Below are 13,611 nucleotides of genomic sequence, written 5' to 3'. Positions count from 1 at the left end.
AGGGGGAATTAAAAATTTTAAAAGGAATAAACAGCCAATAGGGAGTAAGAGTATGCATTAAAGTTTTGGTTGGCATATGGTCTTACACACTAGACCTCTCCAGGTCAAATTTGGCAAATCTTTTGCTACAGCATACTTATGGTCAACAGCTTTCCAGTCTAACCTCTGTGTCCTCACTCCATGCCACCTAACCGCTAAGCCAATATAAAATTTGTATGTGTTGTTCCTACAACCCAACTCCCAGGTACCATGGTCTGTATTAACTGAAACATCAATTCAACCAAGTCAGAGAGAATCCAAAACAATAAAAGCTTAAAGAACAGAATTGCTTGTTTATCTCTTAATTAGAAGTCAGCTAGGGAATCCAGGGCTGAGATGGAGGCTCCATCATCATCAGAGATCCAGGTTCATTAGATCTCCTTGTCTGGCCATTCTCAATATGCGATTTCTATTTAGTGGGTTGGCTGTTCCAGGTGTCACCGATATGTCTGCATTCCAGCCAAAGTGGTGTCCCGTGGAAAGAAGAGGTCCCACTTCCTTTCCTCAAGGGACTACTTCACGCTGTTCATATCCCTTTACCAGATTTAGGTTGCAGATGAGGAAAAACTCTTTTCCTCTACCCATATTAGGTTTTCCACATGGGACCCTGTAAATTAGCCTGGCCAAAGACAGATTAAGACGAGAAAACCAAACAGACGTTTACTAACATGTGCATTGTTTACCCATGGAAGCACCCATGCATGAGCAACCCCAAGGGCTGGTGAGAACTTGGGCCTATATACCATGTTGGGCTAAAGCTAAACAAAGGAAGAGGGTTCTGGGGATTCCAGGCAGGGGACACAAGTTATGGGAAGGTGACTGGGTAAGTATGCAAGGGTCATTGATTAGGAGTGCTATGCAGATTTAAATGAATGGGCACCTTCTCCATTGCTAAGAGTTGTTAAGAGCCCTCTTCTTCCAGGGATGGGGGAGGGAGACATCTTTAGCAAATGGAAATTCCCTTTACAAAGGGAAAATGTGTGCCCTGCTTTTAGAGCCTTTCCTGCTTGTGAAATGGCCTTTTCAGTGGTCTTGATTTAGCTTAAAATAAAGCCATATGCCAAAGAGGAATGTTTTGGGGTGGCATAATCTGGTACCCTTCAAAGTTACATGGCCACACAGCTAAAGGGTGGCTGGGAAACACGTAATTGAAACATAGTTGTTTATCATAAAAAAGATGCGAATAGGCATCTGGGGAAAATCCAGCAGTCATTTCCATTCAATTGTATATATAACTAAAAAAAAAAAAGTAACAAATGAAACCAACACTAACTATTTGTAATACCTTCTGATCCTTCTATTGGAGTCTATGCTAGTAAAAGTTCTAGTCAAACCCACAAAATAAATTTCTCCAATCATTAATGCACCAAAACCATCAGTTTTAAATCTATGGATCTAGAAGGCAAGTTTTTTTTTAAAACTTATTTTTATTGTTGATACTATTAGAGATATCCCTCATTTCCCCCAGCCTCCAAGCCTCCTCCCCCAACCCCTCTTTTGGCCTACACTACAATGTTGTCCATGGGCTAGGCACATATGTTCTTTGGTTAATCCTTCACCTTCTTTTATCCAGTCCTTCCCACACCCCTCCCCCTGACATCTCTCAGCCTGTTCCGTGTATGCGTGCCTCTGGTTCTATTCTGTTCATCAGTTTACTTTGCTCATTAGATTCTGCATATAAGTGAGGCAGATCATATGGTATTTGTCTTCTAGGACTGGCTTATTTCACTTAGCTAATAATCTCTAGGTCCATCCATGTTGTCACGAAAGGTAAGATTTCCTTCTTTTCTACAGCCACACAGTATCCCATTGTGTAAATATGTCACAGCTTTTTTTAAAATATATATATTTTTTATTTTTGATAGTATTACAGATATCTCCTATTCTCTCCCTCTCACCCACCTTTATCTCCCTTCTCCCAGCCCCATATACCACAGCTTTTTACCCACTCATCTATTGATGGGCACTTGAGCTGTTTCCAGATCTTGGCTATGGTAAATAGTGCTGCTATAAACATGGGGGTGCATAGATTCTTTCAAATTGGTGTTTCAGGATTCTTAGAATATATTCCCAGAAGTGGAATTTCTGAGTCAAAAGGCAATTTTATTTTTAATTTTTTGAGGAAACTCCATACTGCTTTATACAGTGGCTGCACTATTCTGCATTCCCACCAGCAGTAGGCTAGGGTTCCCTTTTCTTCACATCCTTGACACTTGTTTTTTGTTCATTTTTTTTATGATAGCCCTTCTAGTAGGTGTGAGGTGATACCTCGTTGTGGTTTTAATTGGCATCTCTCTGATGATTAGTGATGTTGAGCATATTTTCATATGTCCGTTGGCCATCTGTACATCCTCTTTGGAGAAGTGTCTATTCAGGTCCTTTGCCCATTTTTCAATTCGATTGTTTATCTTCCTGGTGTTGAGCTGTTTAAGTTCTTCATATATTTTGGACATTAAACCCTTACCAGATATATCATTGGCAAATATGTCTGCCCATACAGTGGATTCCCTTTTCATTTTGCTGATGTTGTCTTTTGCTGTGCAGAAGCTTTTCAGTGTGATAGGCAAGTTTAAGCTTTATATGCTCTAGTTGAATTCTGCATCCTTGATTATTAAAGGAAGCTTTCATTTAGTGATAATCTCCTGTGTAGCCTGATTTGAGGAGCAAAAGCAAATCTACTCCTAGATATAAGACAAAACAGCAAGAACAAAAGAGAAGAAAGGAAAAATAAATCTCTCTTATCAACCCTTAACTGGAGACTTTCACAATTAGGCATGAAAAGCTTACAGATGAAAGTAAGTCAAAGTGGCAACACATGACTCTGAGTGACTTTCAGTGGGTTCCATACCCTGCAGTCTACTACCTGTGCTACTAGCAATGAATAATAATCCCCTATCACCACACCTCGAATTCTTAGGATCCCTCTGAGCTCACGGTCACATCCTTTGCAGACTGCATTTATCCCAGCACATGACAAGAGCAGGAAATAGCAGCTGTCTTTTCCTTAGCAGAGGTCTGAGGGTGTACTCCATATGGCGTGGCTTCACAATAGGAAAAAATATATAAATGTACATCTTTAAGGACTAAGTGCAATAATTCAGTCAGAGAAAGACAAACACCATATGCTTTCACTTATATGTGGATTCTAAAGAACAACATAAATGAACAAACAAAATTGAAACAAACTCAGAGATACAGAGCTACTGATGGTTGCCAGAAGAGATAGAGGTTGGGGAACTGGATGAAAAAGGTGAAGTACAAACGGGTAGTTACAGAAGAGTCATGTGATATAAAGAACATCACAAAGAATATAGTCAATAATATTGTAATAACTTTGGATGGTGCCAGGTGGGTGCTGGAAATATTGGGGGGCAACAATTTGTAAAGTATATGACTTTCTAACCACCCTACTGTATACCTGAATCTAATACAAAATCATATGGAATGAAACTTAAAAAAAAAACAACTAATTATTTTCCTTTATAATTTTTTTTTATTTTTAGTTTTGGAATGACATGATCTCTGGAGGAAAATAAACAGTGATTCTCAGTGAATAAAAATTTCAACAGTGAACAAGGTTTTGCGAGTGTTTAAACAAAAATGAATCTTAGACAAATCTTTATTTTTAAAATGTGGTTTGAGGCAATATATTGACACTTCAAAGAAGGTGGTTGTGAACTTCAAGGCTTGTTTTCTTTTAGTATTGTTATTATGTGAATAAAAATGCTTAAAAATAAACATATGCCACTGAGATTTTTAGCGACAGAAATAACAAAGCCAACATCCCATAAGTATTTCCACAGCGGGTATAAAATAGCAAATTTATTTCAGAGTAATAAGGTGTCACTTTGCCTATGGTCACAAGATGACAAAGACTCTCTGCACCTTCTCCAGCAGCCCCCTCTATAATGAGCATTATATCTAACATATTTATGATTTTTCCTTCTTCTTCAATTCAGTCATACTCTGTAATTGGTTATTACTAGTCAAATATCACCAGTATTTTGACATAAAATAGTATAATATCCAGAAACAAATTTACCATTAATCATTAGAAAATTCTATTCCATAAAGTATATACAGATTTTTCTACTAAGATATACTAAAAGACAAAGGGTAATTCCAACCAGATGACTGTATTTTATATATATTTCTCTCTTTTATGTTCACCTTCTCCTTTACCTGTCCCATACTTCCCTCTCTCTGGCCACCATAAAAGAAGTCAAGCTGACGTAGCTGTGATATTTGGCTCACACAGTCTTCCTAGTGACCCACATGAGTTCCATCTATGCATGCAAACTTGACCTTCGATCCCATTCCTCGTTACCGTGAACCTTGATCTATGATCAATAAACCTAAACATTCTATGACTCTAGCTCAAACTCTCATTCATGGCATCTGCTTTATCTGGAATTAGTTTCCTCCTTTTAATAACCCCACTGCTACCACCCTCCTGCATGCTCCCTTAACATCCCATGCTTACCTAGAGTTTGTACTTAACAGATGCACTGTAATTGCTTGTATTCGTAACTGCCCTTTCTTTCAGAGGATGAACACCCTAAGAATATTGCCTGTACCAAGTTCATCTTGTTTATGCCAGCATCTAGGACAGTGCCATGCATAATAACACCTTAATGACGGCTTCTTAAATTAAGAACTCATCAATGCAAGAATATGAAAGTGTTCGTAATAGCCAGAACACACAGTGCCATGGAGAGGGAGTGGAAGAAGGGGGAATGGAAGGTAATGAGTATTAAGGGGGAGAAAGTTTAACAAACTGTGTTACAGGAAAGTCACCATGACATTCACATTCACATCTTGTAATTCTGACTCATGGGCAATTTTGCAAACTTAAAGTTGATTTGGATGCAATTACAACCATATTTATAGAATATAGAAGTGATGAATTGGGTAAACATTTTCATGCTCTCAATTTGCAAAGACTTAGATTGTGTCCAAGCCAAGTAACAGACATCCTGCGGTACCAGACTCTGATGCTAAACCAAGTTTTACAGCCAGACACTTATGGGCTGGCAGCACCAGTAACAGCTCATACAGAATATGTTCTGGTGGTTGGTATCTATCTTCCAAGCCATCAAGAAACCTTACAGAAGAGTCCAGAACTCGTCATCATAAAGCAATGTGGAGAAATCATCAGAAGAGTCCTTTTTGTCCTGACAAAAATATAACAAAATAATACAGTTGACCCTTGAACAACATGAGTGTTAGGAGCACCGATTTCCCCACACCCATGCAGTTTTTTTAAAATCTATATATAACTTATCTCCCCCAAAACTTAAATACTGTTGTTGGAAAGCCTTATTGAAAACACAAACAATTGATTGACACATATTTTGTATGTTATATCAATTATCTACTCTATTCTAACAATAAAGTAACCTGGAGGAAAAAATATCATTAAGAAAATTGTAAAGAAGAGAAAATACATTTGCAGTGTTTATTTGAAAAAAAAAAAAAAAAGATGTGTATGAGTGAATGTGCACAGTTCAAACTTGGGCTGGGCAAGAGTCAAATGTACCTGGTTGAATATTGAGTTTAGTAATAAAACACAATATATAATGGAGGAAAACACAACATTTTTGATAACTGAAACCCTTGGAACAGAAAATATTTTTAAAAAATTTAATTCCACAGCTTCTTTAGTTATAGCTCTCATTTATATATTGTCTTTTTTCTTAGATAAGTTTTAATCTAAAAAAAAAAAACCCACAAAAAACTCCAAACCTAGACTTCTCGCATCTGAATTGAAATGACATGGGCCGTAGCAAAAGGCACTCAACCAGTTATATGTCATATACAAGAAAAGAAGAAAGAAAGGGAGAAAGGGAGAAAGGAAGGGAGGGAGAGAGGGAGGGAGGGAGGGAGAGAGAGAAAGAGAGAGAGAGAGAGAGAGAGAGAGAGAGAGAGAGAGAGAGAGAGAGAGAGAGAAAAGGGGAGAGAGAGAGAGAGAAACAATGGAAAGGCTCTACTTTGGTCTCACTTTCTCTGGGGAAGGCTTGAAGGCAATTAAAACTGTTTTCTTCTTGGGAAGATTTGCCTGAGGATTCACAGACTGTGAAAAGGTGGCATTCCTCTCTTTTGCTCTTTCTGACTATGTCCGATTTGTTTTCTTAATATTAGAGGTAGACCATTTGGAAAACAAACAAACAAGCCACAATCACTTGATAAAGAACATGGTGCAGGAACTGACCCAGCTTCAAAGCCACCACCAATGCCATGGGGCATAAGAAGCCCTAAGGCAGTGGTTCTCAACCTTCCTAATGCCGCGACCCTTTAATACAGTTCCTCATGTTGTGGTGACCTCCAACCATAAAATTATTTTCGTTGCTAATTCATAACTGTAATTTTGCTACTGTTATGAATCGTAATGTAAATATCTGATACGCAGGATGTATTTTCATTGTTACAAATTGAACATAATTAAAGCATAGTGATTAATCACAAAAACAATATGTAATTATATATGTGTTTTCAGATGGTCTTAGGCGACCCCTGTGAAAGGGTCATTCGACCCTCAAAGGGGTCGCGACCCACAGGTTGAGAACCGCTGCCCCATGGAATCTAGACCTCTTTGCAGGCAGTTGCTTTTTCCCACATCATGCTCTATCCTACAAGGTGACCAAGGTGAACTCAAATAGAGAAAAAAACACATGTAATGTGCAACTTCAGGATTAATCAGGCAGTGAGATAGAATTTGAATGGTTATTCATTCACTTGTTCAGAAAATATTTACTGTTTGTTGAGTAGCTCTCAATGTAGTAGCCTGCGGCTACCATCAATCAAGACAAGTTGCTTACAGTCCAGTAGGGGGAGACAAACATATAATGCAATCTATGTAATCCACTTTTAAAGGCTCAGATTGCTGTCTCTCAGCATATAGTCGCAGCAGAAAGAATTCTACCAGCTTGTCAAGGAAATGTTTCATAGAGAAAAGTAGAAATAACACTGAAAAGAAAGATATGGTGTTAGGAAATAGGATGTTTCAGAAACTACAAATCTGTTGATATGGCTGGAAGATATAAGGGAGGGCTGATAAGGAGTTAAGTAGAGAAGATGGTAAACGTTGATCTCACAGAAGCCTTTTGAAATCACACTAGATGTTAGAATCTCCTCTTGAGGTCAATCAGAGCCTGCAAATAGGTACGTATAACAAGAAGACCCTTCAGGGAAATATTTCAAAAGTCCAGGAAACGGATAGTAAAGTCCTGCTCAATCAGTGACAGTAAGGATGGAAGGAAGTGGTAAAACCAAGAGACATTAATGAATAAATATATATTAGCACAATATATTTGGTGCCTTGTAAATAGAAATGACTACATGCATATTTGCTATATTTGTTGTTCTCAAGAAGGTAACTTTTAGTAGAGTAGTAGGCTCAGAAAAGGCTCCTGCTATTTAAGGAATGGGTTAGGATGCTTCTATTTCCAGTAATGTAGCACAATAATGGCTCTAGATCTAAGCATAAGAGGCCTATGCCTCAGTCCTGCACTTTGAAGAGCCTGAAATGGTCCTTGTCTGGACATGCCGATCTTCCAAGGCTAAGAAATATGGAGTCAAGGAGACCTACCAGGTCAGATCTCTAGCTCTCCTCTTCTAGATCATGCTCCTGGTACCCAGGAACCCAAATTCCATGCCTCTGTGCCCTTAGCCTGCTCCATATTTTGCTTAAATCTCTTCCTTGTTTTGTCCATCCTAAGAGCAGACTGAGCCACTGGTATTCACATCCCCAGGCCAGAGGGATGAGTATAGAAGTGCTGTTTATGGTGCAGGCATGATGCTTGGATGCATGGATGTCACGTCTACATGTAAGTGGGGAAATCCCCTGTACTAAAGGATGGATGCAAGGGTGGGTAGAGAAGAGGAGCAGTCTCCAAGCTGCAGCTCAGAGGCCCTGGGCTTTCTCTATGATACTAGAATGACCACCACATTCTAGTACAGATATACGAAGAGTCCAAGAATTCTAAATTCAAACTTGGCCCTTCACATCATTATGAAGACTTACTTGTCAGGATTGGAAGACAGGATATACTTTATTCAATTACTTAATTCAAATGTTCAAGTATGTGGATGTATGATATGTAGGTCTCTGTTTGTACACTTGACCCGACCCCCACAATGATCAGGGATAGAACTTTTTAGAAAACAGAATTTTCATGAAAATACTTACTAACCACAATTCCTACATTGGATAAAATTCAACAAATACAGAGATGCTTCAACAAGAAAGTAAGGCATAATTCCAAAGTCAGAGAAAAACAGAGACCTAAAGTATAAAAGAACGATGAAAAGACACAAGAGATTAAAGAGAAATGTTTTTCAGTTCAAAGAAGAGAATAAAAAGGGGGAAAAATATTTCAGAGAAATAATGTTGAGAATTTTAGAATTTATAAAGATATGATTCTTCATGTTCAGGGAACTCAAAAAATTCAAAGCTGGATATATAAAAACTATTGAAACCTAAAATTATAACAGTAAAAATTTAAAAACTGGGGGGAGGAGGTTTAAAACAATTATAGGAAAAGATATAATACTATATATATACTATATAATATAGTATATATAATCCTATATAATAAAGATGTAATATGTAAATGGATATTACATAATGACTGACCATGTAATGACAGGATCACGGATCAGCAGGAGGGTGGGTCAGTGAGCTACAAGCGGGTGGTGGAGAGCTATAGGAGGAGGCAAGGCGGCAAGCCAATGGGGGGGTAGGGAGGAGGGGGTATAGGGGAGGCTACAGGAGGGCGGGGCAGCAGGTGGAGAGCTACAGGAGGGAGCTACTGGCACACAGATTCGTGTGCAGGGCTACTAGTATATATTACAATACTATAATACTAGTATGTACAAATGAATAAAAATGGGACTTACAAGAAACTTACCATAGCAATAAAGGAAGCCAAAAGACAGTAGAATCCCTTCAAACTTCTGAAAGAGCATAATTGTCAAACCTATCAGTCAAGAACTAGGGCACATACAAATATTTCCAGATAAAGGTGGGTAGTTTATTTGCAAATAGAGACTTACTAACAGAACTTCTTTTGGAGAAGGAAGGATTCAAATCCAGAGCATTTTAGAATCTAACAATTCATTCTAGAACAAAGAAAACAATAAACATACATTTAGACAAAAATCAACAGTAAAAATTGATCATCATCATAATAGTGTCTAATTTGCAGTTTTATGGGTTGAGTTGGGTCCCCCAACATTCATATATTAAAGTCCTAACCTGTAGTACCTCAGCATGTGACTATATTTTTAGATAGGGACTTTACAGATATAATCAAGTCAAAGTGGTATCATATCTAATATGACTGGAGTCTTTATACAAAAGGGAAAATTTAGACACAGAGACTGACACAGAGGGAAGATGATCTAAAGCAGTGGTTCTCAGCCTTCCTAATGCCGTGACCCTTTAATACAGTTCCTCATGTTGTGGTGACCCCAACCATAAAATTATTTTTGTTGCTACTTCATAACTGTCATTTTGCTACTGTTATGAATCATAATGTCAATATCTGATATGCAGGATGTATTTTCGTTGTTACAAATTGAACATAATTAAAGCATAGTGATTAATCACAAAAACAATATGTAATTATATATGTGTTTTCTGATGGTCTTAGGCGACCCCTGTGAAAGGGTTGTTTGACCCCCAAACGGGTCGCGACTCACAGGTTGAGAACCGCTGATCTAAAGGAATATAAGGAGAAGATGGCCACTACAAGGCAAGGAGCGCGGCCTCCAGCAGGTCTTTCCCTCACGGCCTCAGAAAGAGCCAATCCTGCCAATACCTTGGTTTTGGACATCTCGCCGCTAAAACTGCAAGACAACCAATTCCTGTAATTAAGCCATCCAGGTTGTGGTTAAAAAAAAAGGTTAAAGTTATAATTTTGTAATTACTTTTTGTAAAACTTTCTAAGATCCAATAATTTTAAAGAGATATTAACATTAGATTTTAAGTTAATCACATATATAAAACTTTTGATGAACAGATAAAAATAGGGAGTGCATGATCAAAATCAATTTAGGAAAAACAACAGAATTTAAAAATAAAAACCTCAATTTAATAAAAGGAGACAAAGAATGAGGAGGAAATACCTAAAGCTGGGAAAATAGAAAAATAAAAGCAAAGAGTGAGATGATAGAAGTAATTGCAAGTATTACTAAGTCATTTATAAAAAATATTAAATAAACTAAATAAATCTAGTAGTTGAAAGGTAAAGATCAATTAGATTTTAAAAACAAAATCTAGCAATATCATTTTCAAAAGATATTATCTATCTAATAATAGGGTAATATGCAAATTGATCAGAATGCCATCATGTAATGACCAATCAGCAGGCTGCATCCCTGCCCCCTGCTCAGGCAGCTGCAAGGCCCGGGGTTGGTAGGATAGGGTGCAATCGGAGGGGATAAGAAAGGAGAGGAAGAGAAAGGCAGGCCTGCATGTAGACAGGCTGAGAAGAGAAACATAAATACAGAAAGGGAACAAGAAAAAGATGCAGGCATGGAAAAGGGAAGGAAACATGGAGCTGCACGCAGGAGGGGAGTGGTGACCAAGGGGGTGCGGAGCAGGTGTGCCCAGCAAGGGGCCGGACACAGGCAGTGTGGAGCGGGGAGCCCCGCCCAGACATGGGAGGAGGGTGGTGGCCCCGGCACGGGCTGTTGGTGGGGAGACACCTGTGGGTCCTGGGATGGAGAGGTGGACGGTCCAAGGCCTTCCGGGTGGAGGCTCTCCTGCTTCACAGCAGCAGTGCACGGGCCACACGGGTCTTGGCCACCCTAACTGGGCCAGGCGCCCGACGCTGGGAGGGGAGGCACAACTTAGCTGGGGCAGAGTTGGACACTAAGGAGGGTACCCCTTTCATCCCTGAGGGCTGGACCCCAATGACACTGGCCAGGGTTAGGTTGGTGGCACATTAAGTGTACTTTGTTGACTAGAAATTGTGGCATCCCGGGTAGGGAATGGGAGGAGGATGGCAGCAGGGAGGCCTGGGAAGTGGGGGTAGTGAAGGCCTGGCCAGGGTTGGGCCTTGGGCTGGGGGTTAACATTTCCCAAACATAAGCTTTAATATCAAAGTGCACTCAGGCGGGCCTGGAAGCAGGTCCCAGAGAGGAAAGGGGAAGGTTTAAAAGAGAAACCAGTGAACATGGCGGCGGGGAGGGGAGGGGGGAATAATAAGGAAGGAGGGAGGGAGTCAGGGTTCAGGCTCACAAAGGAAAGACGAATGAGGGGGAGGGGAAAGGAGTAAGAAGGAGGCAGACATGGGGAATGAAGGGAGAGAAGGGAGGAGGGAGGGAGGGAAAGGGGCCATGGGAGGTTCAAAGGGAGGGAGGGAAAGTAAGCAGGAAAGAGACAGAAGCTAAAATGGGGTTAGGCCAGGAAAATAGTTAAATAAAAAGAAAAAACAGAATGTGAGAGTGAGGGGAGTTTAAAAGGAGGAGTTAGTAAGAAAATTAATTACAGGGTGATTTTTTAAAAATGTAGTCAGACATTCCCTGAGGGCTTCTGGACTGTAAAAGGGTGCAGGCTTGGCTGAGCCACACGCCCCCCGCCCCGTGCACAAATTATGTGCACTGGGCCTCTAGTAACATAATATTTACCATTTTAACTACTTATACATGTACAATATAGCTGCATTAAATACATTTACAATGTTGGATAACCATCTCCACTATCTCTATGCAAAATTTTCACCACTCCCAACAAAAACCTCCATATCTATTAAGAAATAACTCCCCATTTCCACCCCATTGGTAACAGTAAAAATGTCACTGTATGTATACGTAATAACATTTTAAATGTAATAATATATGTAAGTGAACTCAGCAATTCCACTGCTAGGTATATACTCAAGATAAATGAAAATCTATGCCCACCAAAGTGCTTTAATAATAGCTCTAAACTGGAAACAATCCATAAAGAAGTAAATGGATAAACAAACTGTGGTTCATCCATACAAGGGAACACTACTCAGTAATAAAAAGGAATGAACTACTGATACCCACATGGATGAATCACCAACACATTGTATCTAAGAGAGAGATTTAATACAATAAATTGGAAACACTGTATTATTCATTGATTTGAATTGTAAGAATAAGCAAAACTAGTCTATTTTGATATAGATGAGAAGAACAATTACTTATGGCATATTGGAATGACTAGAATATGAAACAATATCTTGGACAGAGAGTTGGTTACGTGGTGTACGTATATACTTGCAAAACTCATGAAATTGTGCAATCACAGTCTGTGCTTTGTACATGACATAAATTTTAACTCAATATAATTGTTTTAGATAACATGAAAAATGATAAAGTAATTTTTGCATATGCATCCCAATAACATATACTTGCTATTTTAGGGAAACATTAAGGAGAATGCAATAAATTATCTAACAAACTTTTCCTTGAGGGACTCATATTATCTGTCACCAAATGTAGCAGGAGACTGCAAAACTTTTTATTTCTTCTCTGAGAGTTGTTTATAAATCTTTGCCAAGATAAAGAAGTTATTAAGTATACACCGAGGAACTATTGAGACCATCAAGGAGTTTCTTGCCTTAACTTTCCTTTTACTCTCTTTTGAGACACAAAATTAAGATTTGAAGGTTAGTATAAGAGGACTTTTTGTCCAAGGCCATGGGAAGGTATTAGAGAATTATTTCAGGGGGACATGACTATGCCAAAATCATTACTGTTTAGGCGGGTGGCATATGGGATAAATAATTGATTCATTATTTCAGAAAGCATTAAATGTAAAAGTCTAAGGCATACTTTTTAATGGCCTGTTAGTGCATGATCAACATTTATTACTTGAGATTATTTTCCATTTTTCATAAGCTTACACAAGATATCTAGATATGATTAGCATGCACTCCTTTTGTTTTGAAGAAGAATTATAATTGTGAGGGACATGTGAGGCAATAGAGGCATTTACAATTTGTTAACTCCTGTATCTGCATAAGATGCAGTAGGAGAATAGAGCAGGAGCATATACCTGAGGAGCATATACCTGAGCAGTGAGAGAAGGTTTCCAGAGGAGATAACATTAGCTGAGTCTTAAAGGATAAGAATCAATGTATATTAGTTGGTATTATAATTTGTGCTTATATGCATTTGTCCTCACAAATATGTTTTTGGAGGATAGCTGATGTGTACTATCCAGTTTTATATATTATTATCAATGTTTGTTCATTAAGAATTTTTATAAATGTTTGTTTGATTATAAAGTAAATTTTTTAAAATTCATATGAATACTGGATTAAAATGCAATCTGTTAACTTGTCTCTTGATAAACAGAACACTGAATATCCCAATAGTCAAATTTTAGTAAACACTATTATATCCAGTTAATCCTTCCAATTTTGATTAAAACTAACACGTCATTTAAAAAGCAATGCCACTACATGAAGTTGTATACTATGGTATTTTCATCTCCCATCTAGCGTACACATTCATCTTCTTATAATTATCAGAGCAAACATTACATATGGTTTTAGTAAATCCTCTATGACAGACAGGTATAATCAAACTTAT

Source organism: Myotis davidii, unplaced genomic scaffold, assembly GCF_000327345.1.
Source record: "Myotis davidii unplaced genomic scaffold, ASM32734v1 scaffold26, whole genome shotgun sequence".
Taxonomy (NCBI): Eukaryota; Metazoa; Chordata; class Mammalia; order Chiroptera; family Vespertilionidae; genus Myotis; species Myotis davidii.
This window is presented reverse-complemented; position numbering follows the sequence as displayed.